Genomic DNA, 14,195 nt, shown 5'->3' with positions numbered 1-14,195 from the left:
CTCTGTTTCCTCATCTGAAAAACTATTATGAGGCTTAAGGAAACTCTTGCATGAAAAAGTGATTAACACAAAACTTGACACCTGGTGAGTGCTCAAAAATATCATCTTCATCATCTTCACCCTCACAATTACACATAAACCCATTATCCCCAAGTCGAATCCAACTCATAGCGACCCTGTAGCACAGAGTAGAAGTGCCCCATAGGGTTTCCAACGAGCAGCAGGTGGATTCGAACTGCTGACTTTTTGGTTAGCAGCTGAATGCTTACCCACTACGCCACTAGGACTCCTACCCATGCTGGCTCCAAATACCACCCAAAACAAACAAAAAAAAACCCATTGCTATCAAGTCAATTCCAACTCATAGCGACCCTATAGGACAGATTAGAACTGCCCCATAGAATTGCCAAGGAGAGCCTGGTGGATTTGAACTAACTACCTTTTGGTTAACAGCTATAGCTCTTAACTAGTACACCACCAGGGTTTCCAAAATACCATCCAGGGACAGATAATGGTACCAAATGCTGCTGCTGCCACATCTAGCATATCTTGCCAACACTCCTCAGGGGATACATCACCACAAGCTTGAATATTCTGTTGCAAAACTTCAAGGTATGCCATTCACATTATAGTCTAAGTGAATTAAGCCTCCAAGAGTTGTGCAGTGCAGTCTGTGCTTCCATACATGGTGGGTCTGAAAGGTAGGGTGGAAATGGGCCAGGACCAGGGCTGACCTTCAGTTTTCCTTAGCTCTACTAGCAGAAAGTTGACTTTTTCCAGGATCCACTTCTTTAGGCTCCTTTCTCCCATCAACAAGTTATGCTGGCCAGCAAATTTTCTTAGGACCTTCCACTTGTCACTATTGGAGAAGGTAATGCCTGGGAGAAACAGAAGGGGGATAGCTTAATTGGCACCCAGTCACTGACGCCATTGTACTGAGTCTCCCTTTCTTAAGGCCCACTGGGAGAGACAGAGATTTTATAAGTCTCTACACTAGGAAGAATTACCTGACCTCCAGGTGGGTCATGCATCTCCTTTGGGCTACCATAGCTCCCCGGGTTTTCCAGTCACAACACTGCCCAGTCCAGAATGTCACTGCCTGATGACAGAGCTGTCTCCGCCATTGGACTGAGAGCTTTGAGAGGGCAAGGTCTATTTATCTCTAAATCTGCCGGGATTAAAACAAACAAATGCATCATCTCATTGACTCTTCAATTTTCTCAAGATAGCGAACTGAGCATCAGCTAGCAGAGACTACCTGCCCAAGGGTACACAGAATAAGTGGCAGACCCCAGGCTCTTTCCTCCTTTCTGTGCATTGAATGATTGGGTGGTGGCTATTTTTTATTTTATTATTTTCTTTATTGTGCTTTAAGTGAAACTTGGAAGCCCTGGTGATGTAGTGGTTAAGTGCTATGGCTGCTAACCAAAGGGTCAGCAGTTCGAATCCGCCAGGCTCTCCTTGGAAACTCTATGGCGCAGTTCTACTCTGTCCTATAGGGTCTCCATGAGTCGGAATCGACTCAATGGCTCTGGGTTTGGTTTTCTTTTTTAAATGAAAATTCACAAATCAAGTCAGTCTCTCATACAAAAACTTATACACACTTTGCTATGTAACCCTAGCTGCTCTCCCCCTAATGTGACAGCACAGTCCTTCTCTCCACCCCGTATTCCCCATGTCTGTTCAACCAGCTTCTGTCCCCCTCTGCCTTCTCATCTCATCCCCAGACAGAAGCTGCCCACATAGTCTCATGTGTCTACTTGAGCCAAAAAGCTCACTCTGCACCAGTATCACTTTCTGTCTTATAGTCCAGTCCAATTCCTGTCTGAAGAGTTGGCTTTGGGAATGGTTCCAGTCTTGGGCTAATAGAAGGTCTGGGGACCATGACCTCTGGAGTCCTTCTATTCTCAGTCAGACCTTTAAGTCTGGTCTTTTAATGAGAATTTAAGGGCTGCATCCCACTGTTCTCTTGCTCCATCAGGGATTCTCTGTTGTGTTCCCTGTCAGGGCAGTCCTTGGTGGTAGCTGGGCACCATCTAGTTCTTCTGGTCTCAGGCTGATGGAGTCTCTGGTTATACCAATTAACTTAGATGTCCCCTGAAACCATGGTCCCCAGACCTCTGCCTCTGCTACGCTGGCCTTCGAAGCATTCAGTTTATTCATGAAACTTCTTTGCTTTTGGTTTAGTCCAATTGTGCTGACCTCCCCTGTATTGTGTGCTGTCTTTCCCTTCACCTAAAGTAGTTCTTATCTACTATCTAATTAGTGAATACCCCCTCCCACCGTCCCTCCCCCACCCCCGTAACCACAAAAGAATGTTTTCTTCTCAGTTTAAACTGTTTCTCAAGTTCTTATAATAGTGGTCTTATACAATATTTGTCCTTTTGCAACTGACTAATTTCATTCAGCATAATGCCTTCCAGGTTCCTCCATGTTATGAAATGTTTCACAGGTTCCTCACTGTTCTTTATCGATGGGTAGTATTCCATTGTGTGAATATACCATAATTTATTTATCCATTCATCCGTTGGTGGGCACCTTGGTTGTTTCCATCTTTTTGCTATTGTAAACAGTGCTGCAGTAAACATGGGTGTGCATATATCTGTTCGTGTAAAGGCTCTTATTTCTCTAGGATATATTCCAAGGAGTGGGATTGCTGGATTGTACGGTAGTTCTATTTCTAGCTTTTTAAGGAAATGCCAAATCGATTTCCAAAGTGGTTGTACCATTTGACATTCCCATCAGCAGTGTAGAAGTGTTCCAATCTCTCCACAGCCTGTCCAACTTTTATTCTTTTGTGTTTTTTGGATTAATGCCAGCCTTGTTGGAGGGAGATGAAATCTCATTGTAGTTTTGATCTGCATTTCTCTAAGGGCTAATGAACGTTAACATTTCCTCATATATCTGTTAGCTACCTGAATGTCTTCTTTAGCGAAGTGTCTGTTCAAATATTTAGCCCATTTTTTAATTGGGTTATTTGTCTTTTTGTAGTTGATTTTTTGCAGTATCATGCAGGTTTTAGAGATCAGACGCTGATCAGAAATGTCAGAGCTAAAAACTTTTTCCTAGCCTGTAGGTAGTCTTTTTACTCTTTTGGTGAAGTCTTTGGATGAGCATAGGTGTTTGATTTTTAGGAGCTCCCAGTTATCTAGTTTCTCTTCGACATTGTTAGTAATGTTTTGTGTACTGTTTATGCCATGTATCAGGGCTCCTAACATTGTCCCTATGTTTTCTTCCATGATCTTTATAGTTTTAGATTTTATATTTAGGTCTTTGATCTATTTTGAGCTTCTTTTTGTGTATGGTGTGATGTATGGGTCTTGTTTCATTTTTTTGCAGGTGGATATCCAGTTATGCGAGCACTCTTTGTTAAAAAGACTGTCTTTCCCCCATTTAACTGTTTTTGGGGCCTTTGTCAAATATCAGCCGCTCATATGTGGATGGGTTTATATTGGGATTCTCAATTCTGTTCCATTGGTCTATGTATCTGTTGTTGTACCAGTGCCAGGCTATTTTGACTACTGTGGTGGTATAATAGGTTCTAAAATCAGGTAGAGTAAGACCTCCCACTTTGTTTTTCTTTTCAGTAATGCTTTATTTATCTGGGCCCTCTTTCTCTTCCATATGAAGTTAGCGATTTGTTTCTCCATCTCATTAAAAAATGTCGTTGGAATTTGGGTCGGAATTGCATTAAATGTATAGATCGCTTTTGGTAGAATAAACATTTTTATAATGTTCAGTCTTCCTATCCATGAGCAAGGTATGTTTTTCTACGTATATAGGTCTCTTTTGGTTTCTTGCAGAAGTGTACTGTAGTTTTCTTTGTATAAGCCTTTTACATCTCTGGTAAGACTTACTGCCAAGTATTTTATCTTCTTGGGGGCTACTGTAAATGGTATTGATTTGGTCATTGCCTATTTGATGTTCTTTTTGTTGGTGTAGAGGAATCCAACTGATTTTTGTATGTTTATCTTATATCCCGATACTCTGCTGAACTCTTCTATTAGTTTCAGTAGTTTTCTGGAGGATTCCTTAGGGTTTTCTGTGTGTAAGACCATGTCATCTGCAAATAAAGATACTTGTACTTCTTCCTTGCCAATCTGGATGCCATATATTTCTTTATCTAGCCTAATTGCTCTGGCATGGACCTCCAACGTAATGTTGAATAAGAGCAGTGATAAAGGGCATCCTCGTCTGGTTCCCTATCTCAGTGGGAATCCTTTCAGGCTCTCTTCATTCAGGATGATGTTGGCTATTGTCTTTGTATAATTGCCCTTTATTATGTTCAGGAATGTTCCTTCTATTCCTATTTTGCTGAGAGTTTTTATCATGAATGGGTGTTGAACTTTGTCACATGCCTTTTCTGCATCAATTGATAAATTCATGGGATCTTGTCTTTACTTTATATGTGACCCTATAGGACAGATGATAGATTACATTAATTGTGTTTCTAATGTTGAACCATCCCTGCATATCTGGTATGAATCCCACTTGATCATGGTGAATTATTTTTTGATACATTGTTGAATTCTGTTGGCTAGAATTCTGTTGAGGATTTTTGCATCTGTGTTCATGAGGGATATAGGTCTTTAATTTTCTTTTTTTGTGGTGTCTTTACCTGGTTTTGGTATCAGGGATATGCTGGCTTCATAGCAAGAGTTTGGTAGTATTCTGTCCTTTTCTATGCTCTGAAATACCTTTGGAAACCCTGGTGGTGTAGTGGTTAAGAGCTATGGCTGCCAACCATAAGGCAGGCAGTTCGAATCCACCAGGCGCTCTTTGGAAATTCTATGGGGCAGTTCTACTCTGTCCTATTGGGTCGCTATGAATCGGAATCAACTTTAGAGCAGTGGGATTTTTGGTTTTGAAGTTTGGGAGTATTCCATCCTTTTCTATCCTCTGAAATACCTTTAGTGGTAGTGGTGTTAACTCTTCTTTGAAGGTTTGGTAGAACTCTGCAGTGAAGCTCTCTGGACCAGGGCTTTTTCTTGTTGGGAGTGTTTTGATTACCTTTTCAATCTCTTCTTTTTTTATGGGTCTCTTTTGCTGTTCTACCTCTGTTTGTGTTAGTTTAGGTAGGTAGTGTGTTTCTAGGAATTCATCCATTTCTTCTAGGTTTTCAAATTTGTTAGAATACAATTTTTCATAGTAGCCTGATATGATTCTTCTAATTTCTAATATTGCCCATCTCATTTCTTATTCAGGTTATTTGCTTCCTCTCCTGTTTTTCTTTTGTCAGTTTGGCCAGTGCTTTATCAATTTTATTGATTTTTTCAAAAAAACAGTTTTTGGTCTTGTTAATTCTTTCAATTATTTTTCTGTTTTCTATTTCACTTAGTTCAGCTCTAATTTTTATTATTTCTTTTCTTCTGGTGCCTGTGGATTTCTTTTGTTGCTCTCTTTGTATTTGTTCATGTTGTAGGGATAATTCTTTGATTTTGGCCCTTTCTTCTTTTTGGTTGTGTGCATTTATTGATATAAATTGGCCTCTGAGCACCGCTTTTGCTGTGTCCCAAAGGTTCTGATAGGAAATGTTTTCATTCTCATTGGATTTTCTGAATTTCTTTATTCCATCCTTAATGTCTTCTACAATCCAGTCTTTTCTGAGCAGGGTATTGTTCAGTTTCCAAGTGTTTGATTTCTTTTCCCTGCCTTTCCTGTTATTGGTTTCCACTTTTATGGCCTTATGGTCAGAGAAGGTGCTTTGAATTATTTCAACGTTTTGTATTCTGCTAAGGCTTGCTTTATGACTTAATATGTGGTCTATTCTAGAGAATGTTCCATGTGCACTAGAAAAGAAAGTATACTTGGTTGCTGTTGGGTGGAGTGTTGTGTATATGTCTATGAGGTCAAGCTGGTTGATTGTGCCCTTTAGATTTTCCGTGTCTTTATTGAGCTTCTTTCTGAATGTCCTGCCCTTCACTGAAAGTGGTGTGTTGAAGTCTCCTACTATTATTGTGGAGATGTCTCACTTTTCAATGCTGATAGAGTTTGTTTTATGTATCTTGCAGCCCTGTCATTGGGTGCATAAATATTTAATATGCTTATATCTTCTTGGTGTATTGTCCCTTTAATCATTAGATAGTTTCCTACCTTATCCTTTCTTATGGATTTAGCTTTAAAGTCTATTTTGTCAGAAATGAATATTGCCACTCCTGCTCTTTTTTCATTGTCGTTTGCCTGACATATTTTTTTCCATCCTTTGAGTTTTAGTTTGTTTGTGTCTCTAAGTCTAAGGTGTGTCTCTTGTAGCCAGCATATAGACGGATCATGTTTTTTTTAATCCATTCTGCCACTCTCTGTCCCTTTATTGGTGCATTTAGTCCATTTACATTCAGCGTAATTATGGATAGGTATGAATTTAGTGCTGTCGTTTTGATATCTTTTTTGGTCTGTTGTTAACAGTTTCTTTTTCCCACTTAGTTTTTTGTGCTGAGTAGTTTATCTTTATATGTTGTCTTTTCCTCTTATTCATTGTTGTTGATTTTGTTTCTGCTGAGTCTCTATGTTTTTCTCATATTTTATTTTGATGAGTAGCATACTTTGTGTCCTTTGTGGTTACCTTATTATTTACCCTTATTTTTCTAAATTTAGACCTAACTTTTATTTCTTTGTATCGCCTTATCTTCCACTCCATATGGAAGATCTATGACTATATTTCTTAGTCTCTCTTTATTGTTTGAATGTTGTCTTCTTTTACATAATAACATCGCTGTTACCCTGTTTTGAACTTTTTCTTTTTATCTTGATTTATTTTTGTGATTTCCCTGTCTAGGTTGACTTCTGATTGCTCTGCCCAGTGTTCTAGTCTTGCATCGATACCTGATATTATTGATTTTCTAACCAAAGAACTCCCTTTAGTATTTCTTGTAGTTTTGGTTTGGATTTTACGAATTCCCTAGACTTCTCTTTATCTGAAAATGTCCTTATCTCACCTTTATATTTGAGAGACAGTTTCGCTGAATAAATGATTCTTGGCTGGCAATTTTTTTTCTTCAATTTTTGAAATATGTCATCCCATTGCCTTCTTGCCTGCATGGTTTCTGCCGAGTAGTCTGAGCTTATTCTTATTGGCTCTCCTCTGTGTCTGACTTTTCGTTTATCCCTAGCTGATCTTAAAATTCTCTCTTTATCTTTGATTTTGGCAAGTTTGATTATGATATATCTTGGTGACTTTCTTTTAACATGTACCTTATGTGGAGTTTGGTGTTCATCTTGGATAGATATCTTCTGATCTTTCATGATATCAGGGAAGTTTTCTGCCAATGAATTTTCAAGAATTCTCTCTGTATTTTCTGTTATCCCTCCCTGTTCTGGTACTCCAATCACTTGTAGGTCATTTCTCTTGATGGAGTCCCACGTGATTCTTAAGGTTTCTTCATTTTTTTTTTTAATTCTTTTATCTGACTTTTCTTCAAATATTTTAGTGTCAAGTGATTTATCTTCAAGTTCAGGAATTCTAGCTTCCACTTGCTCAAATCTGCTTCTCTGACTTTCTATCGAGTTATCTGTTTCTGTAATTTTATTGTTAATTTTCTGTATTTCTGATTGTTGTCTGTTCATGGATTTTTCCAGCTTATTAAATTTTTCATTACGTTCCTGAATAATCTTTTTAATTTCTTCAGTTGCTATACCTGTGTGTTCTTGGCTTTTTCTGCGTATTGCCTCATTTCCTTCCTGCTGTCTTGAAGGGTTCTGTATATTAATCTTTTGTATTCCACCTCTGGTAATTCCAGGAAGGGACTTTCATCTAGAAGATCACTGGGTTCTTTGTTTTGAGAGCTTGTTGAGGCAATCATGGTCTGTTTCCTTATGTGACTTGATATTGACTGTTGTCTCTGAACCATCTATAAGTCATTGTATTAGTTTATTTAATGTTTGCTTACTATGTCGTAGCTTCTTGCTTTGTTTTGTTTTGATATGCCCAAATGGGTTGCTTGAGTGAGCTAGCTTGATTATTTTCACCTTTGGAGCTCTGACATCCTGTCCCCAGTTGGCTAGAGCTGTTATCAGGTATATCAGTCTAGGAGCCCGTTCAGTTTTCTTGCATGAATTCAGCTCAGGTTTCCAGGTAGCTGATATCAAGTGTGTGGTACAGGCTTTGTCCTACAGTCTTAGAGTGGCTCGGGTGATTGGTGTAGGTACCGGTATTTGGTTGCAGCTGGGGGTCACACTCTGAACAAGGCAGGGGACTGGGAATTATCCTCCATGTGTCTCTGAGGAAAGTGTGTCCCTGCTCCCTAAAGTGTACAGATGGGCCAGTTCTGCAGACAGACCATGGGCACCCAGTGTTTTTGGTTGTAAGGACTGGGATGTACCAGTTATCCCTGGACCCCTGTTGTTGGTGGCTGGGTGACCTGAGTGGAGCTACCAGTCCTTAGGCTCCTGATGTGGGTAGGTGAGGACCCTGTTTAATAGGCAAAGCAATGTCAAACATCAGACACCCAACTCTCTGCTGCACAGCTGAGAAGGTTGGAGTCTGCCAATGAGGGCCTGTTCTCCTGAAATAGGCCCACACATGTTCATGCAGGGGGGAAAGGTACTCAAAGTCCATGGACCTTTTATGCCTGGACAGGAGCTGCTTCTGTCCTGAGCTTCCACAGTTAGTGGAGCTGGCAAATTATCTTTTTCCCCAATTGCAACTTTATTCCTTCTCCAAGGCCGGGAGGATGGCTCTAGGTGCTCAATCGGCCTACCTCAGGCCCAGGGAAGTCAGCTGCTGTAGCCGGCTCGGGGGCTGGGGGTGGGTGGTGGTGTATTAAAATATATGCAAGTCTGTCCCAATGATGACTTTTGTAACAATCACCTCTTTCAATCAGTTCAGGACCTAAACCAGGATCATTTGTGTCTCTAGCCTCATTTAATCTGGAACAGTTTCTCAGCTTTTACCTTTCTTGACCATGACATTTTTGAAAAGTATATAGACTAGTTGTTTTGGAAACTGTCCAGACGTCAATATGGATTTGTCTGATGTTTCCTTACGCATTTTTTCCAGCTCAATTTTAATCCTTTGGAGGTGAAACCTTTTCAACAGACAACTAACATGGCATTGCATCAACACCCAGCCTTTGGCTGCCATGAATTCTATGGAAGTGGGCTTTGGAGAACACCAAAAAACCCCAAACTCATTACTGTTGAGTTGATTCCGGCTCATGGTGACCCATGTGTTACGGAGTAGAACTGCTCCATAGGGTTTTCTTGGCTTTAACGATTAAGGAAGCAGATCACCAGGCCTTTCTTCCATGGTGCCACAAACCAAGGACCTTGCTTTAGAGAAAGCCCTTCCAATTTCCAGTGTCTCTTGGCTCATGGTTTCATGAGGCTCCATGGTCAAGCGTTTATGCACATAAGCGTTTACGGTCACATTTCATTTGACTTCTTGGAGCTACCTCACATTCAGAGGATATTTTAGGTTATCTTCAGTGAGGCATTTTTTTTTTAAATAAATCTGCTGAGTTTTTAACATCCTTGTTATTCCTTAAAAAACTTTTTTTTTTTATTTTACATATAGTAGAATTTGCTTTTTTGGGGGGCGTGTGGTCCTATGAGGTTTTCCAAATGCATAGATTCTGATAACTGCAAACAGGATCCAGAACAATCCCAACACCACTAATGCTGTCCCTTTGTTTTGGGCTCTTCCTCCCACCACTAACTCCTGGCAACCGCAGATCCATTCTCTGTTACATTTTTGCCTTTTCCAAAATGCCATGTAAATGGAATCATACAGTATGTAACTTTTTGAGACCGGGGTCTTTCACTTAGTGTAATGTTTTTGAGACTCATTCAAGTCGTGTGTATCAATAGTTCATTCTTGTTATGGCTGAGTAAGTTCTGCTGTGTGGATGTGCCACGGTTTGTTCATTTACACTTGGAAGGACATTTAGGTTATTTCCTGTTTCCGGTAATTAGGAATAAAGCTTCTGTAAATGTTCATGTACAGGTTTTGTGTGAACACAAGCTTTCATTTATTGAGGATAAATACCCAGAAATGTGATTGCTGGGCCATCTGGTTAAGGGTATATTTAACTCGCAAAGAAACTTGCAAACTGTTTTCTAGAGTAGCTGTGTCGTTTTGCTTTTTCCCTGGCAATGCAGAACGGCTCCAGTCGCTCCACATTCTCACAAGCACTTAGGTATTGTCAGTATTTTAAAAAAAATTTTTAATTTTATTTGTTGTGAAAATATTCACAGCAAATCTATTCCCATTCCATAGTTTCTAGACGTAAATGATCAGTGACATTGATTACATTCTTCACACAGTGTCAACATTCTCATTATTTCTGTCCTAGAAGCTTCACATCTGCTGCAAAAGACCTCTTTACAGTGTTGAAAAGCAAAGGTGTCACCGTGAAGATTAAGGTGCTCCTGACCCAACCCATGGTGTGTTCAGTCGCTTCACATGCATGTGAAAACTGGATGATGAATAAGGAAGACCGAAGAAGAATGAACACCTTTGAATTGTGGTGTTGGCAAAGAATACTGAATATACCACGGACTGCCAAAAGAATGAACAAATCTGTCTTGGAAGAAGTACAATCAGAATGCTCCTTCGAAGCAGGGATGGTGAGACTACATCTCACATACTTGGATGTGTTGTCAGGACAGATTAGCTCCTGGAGAAGGACATCATGCTTGGTAAAGCAGAGGGTCAGCAAAAAAGAGGAAGATCCTCAGTGAGATGGATTGACACAGCGGCTGCCACAATGGGCTTAAGCATAACAATGATTGTGGGGATAGCACAAGACTATGCAGTGTTTTGCTCTGTGGTACATAGGGTCACTATGAGTCCAAACTGACTTGATGGCACCCAACAACCACAGTACTTTCACTTCTAATAAACTCTTTGCCCCCAGCCTTCTCATCTATACTTTCAAATGGGTCAGTATTTTTTATTACAGTGATTTTAATAGGTATGCAGGGTACCCCATTACAGTTTAATTTGCATTTCCCTAATGAATATGGGGAAACCCTGGTGGCGCAGTGGTTAAGTGCTATGGCTGCTAACCATGAGGTCCACAGTTCGAATCTGCCAGCCACTCCTTGGAAACTCTATGGGGCAGTTCCATTCTGTCCTATAGGGTCACTAGGAGTTGGAGTCAACTCAACAGCAGTGGGTATGGTTTTGGTTTTTTAATGAATATGGGACCAATTGCATTGGGCAAACCTGCTGCAAAAGACCTCTGTAAAGTGTTAAAAAGCAAAGATGTCACTTTGAGGACTAAGGCGCACCTGACCCAAGCCCTGGTGTTTCATATGCATGCGAAAGCTGGACAATGAATAAGGAAGACTGAAGAAGAATTGACACCTTTCAAATACAGCGTTGGTGAAGACTAGCGAATATACCCTGGACAGCCAGAAGAAAGAAAATATGTGCCTTGGAAGAAGTACAGCAGAATACTCCTTAGAAGCAAGGATGGTGAAGCTACGTCTCACATGCTTTGGAAATGTTATCAGGAGGTAAATGCTTGGTAAAGTAGAGGGTCATCGAAAAAGAGGAAGATCCTCACTGAGATAGATTGACACAGGCTGCAAAGATAGGCTCCAGTTTAACAAGGATTGTGAGGATGGCTTAAGACGGGGCGGTGTTTGGTCTGTTGTACATAGGGTCGCTATGAACTGGAACCCATTCGATGGCACCTAACAACAACAACAACAACAACAATGTGTGGTGTTGGGCATCAATTCATGTGCTAATTTGTCATCTGTAGATCTTCTCAGAGGAAGTGCCTATTCAAATCTTTAGCCTATTTTAAAATTGGGCCATTTTTTTCCTTATTATTAAGTTTTGAGAGTACTTTGTATATTCTGGGTACAAGTCTTTTGTCCAGTATGTGAGCTGAAAGTATTTCCTCCAAGTCAGGCTCATCTTTTTCTTCTCTTGACAGTGTTCTTTGCAGAGGAAATACTTCTAATTTTGAAAAAGTTCAGTTTATCAATATTTTCTTTTATGGATCATACTTTTGGTGTCATATCTAAGAGCTCTATAACAAGCTGATTAATGACTCCAAGATATATCCAGATCCTAATATGGGAACGTATGAATGGTACCTTGTATGGGAAAAGGATCTTTACAGACACTTTTGAATGAAGTATCTTGAGAAGGGAAGATTATTTTGGATTATCCAGGGGTCCCTAAATCATAAGTACTCTTGTAAGAGGGAAAAAGCAGAGGAAAATTTGACCATGAGCAGAAAAAAGGAAGGCAATGTGACCACAGAGGCCACAAGTTGAGCAATGTCGACATCTACAGGAAGCTGGAAGAGTCAAGCAATGGACTGTCCCTTACAGCTTCTGGAAGGAGTACGGCCTGGCCAAGGACACCTTGATTTCAGATTAGTGAAACTGATTTTGGGTCTTAGGCCTCTCGAACTATGAGAAAATAAATTTCTGTTGTTTTAAGCTACCAAATTTATGGTAATCAGTAGTTTGTATCATGAATGGAGATTAAAAATTTTTTTTTCTGCATCTATTGAGATGATCACATGTTTTATTTTACTTACTTTTTTTTTTTGTCTGCTAATTTGGTGAGTACCATTGATTTTTTAAAAATAATATTTTATTGTGTATTCAGTAAATGTTTATACACCAGTTTAGGATCCATTCAACAATTTCCGCACAAATTATTTAGTGATACTGGTTACATTCTTCACAATGCATGAACGTTCTCATTATTTCCATTCTCGTTTCATGTCCATTAATCTAGTTTCCCTGCCCCCTTACTGTCTCATCTTTGTTGTAAAATAATTGTTGACCATTTGGTCTCGTATAGACAATTTTCTAAAAATAATTTTTATTGTGCTTTAAGTGAAAGTTTACAAATCAAGTCAGTCTGTCGCATATAAGCTTATATACACCTTACTCCGTACTCCCATTTACTCTCCCCTTAATGAGTCAGCCCGCTCCGTCCTTCCAGTCTCTCCTTTAGTGACTGTTTTGCCAGTTTCTAACCCTCTCTATGCTCCCATCTCCCCTGCAGACAGGAGATGCCAACACAGTCTCAAGTGTCCACCTGATACAAGTAGCTCATTCTTCATCAGCATTTCTCTCCAACCCATTGTCCAGTCGCTTCCATGTCTGATGAGTTGTCTTTGGGAATGGTTCCTGTCCTGGGCCAATAGAATGTTTGGAGACCATGACCACTGGGATTCTTCCAGTCTCAGTCAAACCATTAAGACTGGTCTTTTTATGAGAATTTGGGGTCTGCATTTTTATCCCACTGTTCTCCTGCTCCCTCAGGGGTTCTCTGTTGTGTTCCTTGTCAAGACAGTCATCGGTTGTGGCCGGGCACCATCTAGTTTTTCTAGTCTCAGGATGATTGTAAGTCTCTAGTTCATGTGGCCCTTTCTGTCTCGGACTCATAGTTATCATGTGACCTTGGTGTTCATTCTCCTTTGATCCAGGTGGATTGAGACCAATTGATGCATCTTAGATGGCCGCTTGTTAGCATTTAAGACCCCAGATGCCACACTTCAAAGTGGGATGCAGAATGTTTTCATATTAGAATTTATTTTGCCAATTGACTTAGAAGTCCCCTTAAGCCATAGTCCCCAAACCCCCGCCCTTGCTCCATTGACCTTCGAAGCATTCTGTTTATCCCGGAAACTTCTTTGCTTTTGGTGCAGTCCAGTTGAGCTGACCTTCCCTGTATTGAATATTATATAGACAATTTTTAAAGGAGCACAGTACTTGTGGGTGCCATTGATGGATTTTTAAACATCGAACCAGCCTGGCCTTGCATTTTTTGGATGAACTTCGCTTGGTTGTCATGATGTATATATATATTCGTTCCCTGAATGGTGCAAATGGTTAATGTGCTTGGCTACTAACCTAAAGGTTGGAGGTTCAAGTCCACCCAGAAGTGCCTCGGAAGAATGTCCAGATGATCTAATTCTGAAAAATCAACCAACGAAACCCTGTGGAACGGTTTTACTCTGATACACATGGGGTCACTGTGACTTGGAGTCAACTTGACAGCAACAAGTATGATATATGAGTTGTTAATATTTTGTGGAGGATTTTGCATCTGTGTTTATGAGTGATGCTGGTTGTCTTAGTTATCTAATGCTGCTATAACAGAAATAGCATAAATAGGTGGCTTTAACAAATAGAAATTTATTTTCTCACATTTTATTATGCTAGAAGTCCGAATTCAGGGTGCCAGCTCTAGGGGAAGGCTTTCTGTCTCTGTCAGCGCT

Source organism: Elephas maximus, chromosome 11, assembly GCF_024166365.1.
Source record: "Elephas maximus indicus isolate mEleMax1 chromosome 11, mEleMax1 primary haplotype, whole genome shotgun sequence".
Classification (NCBI taxonomy): domain Eukaryota; kingdom Metazoa; phylum Chordata; class Mammalia; order Proboscidea; family Elephantidae; genus Elephas; species Elephas maximus.
Note: the sequence above shows the minus strand (reverse complement) of the source record.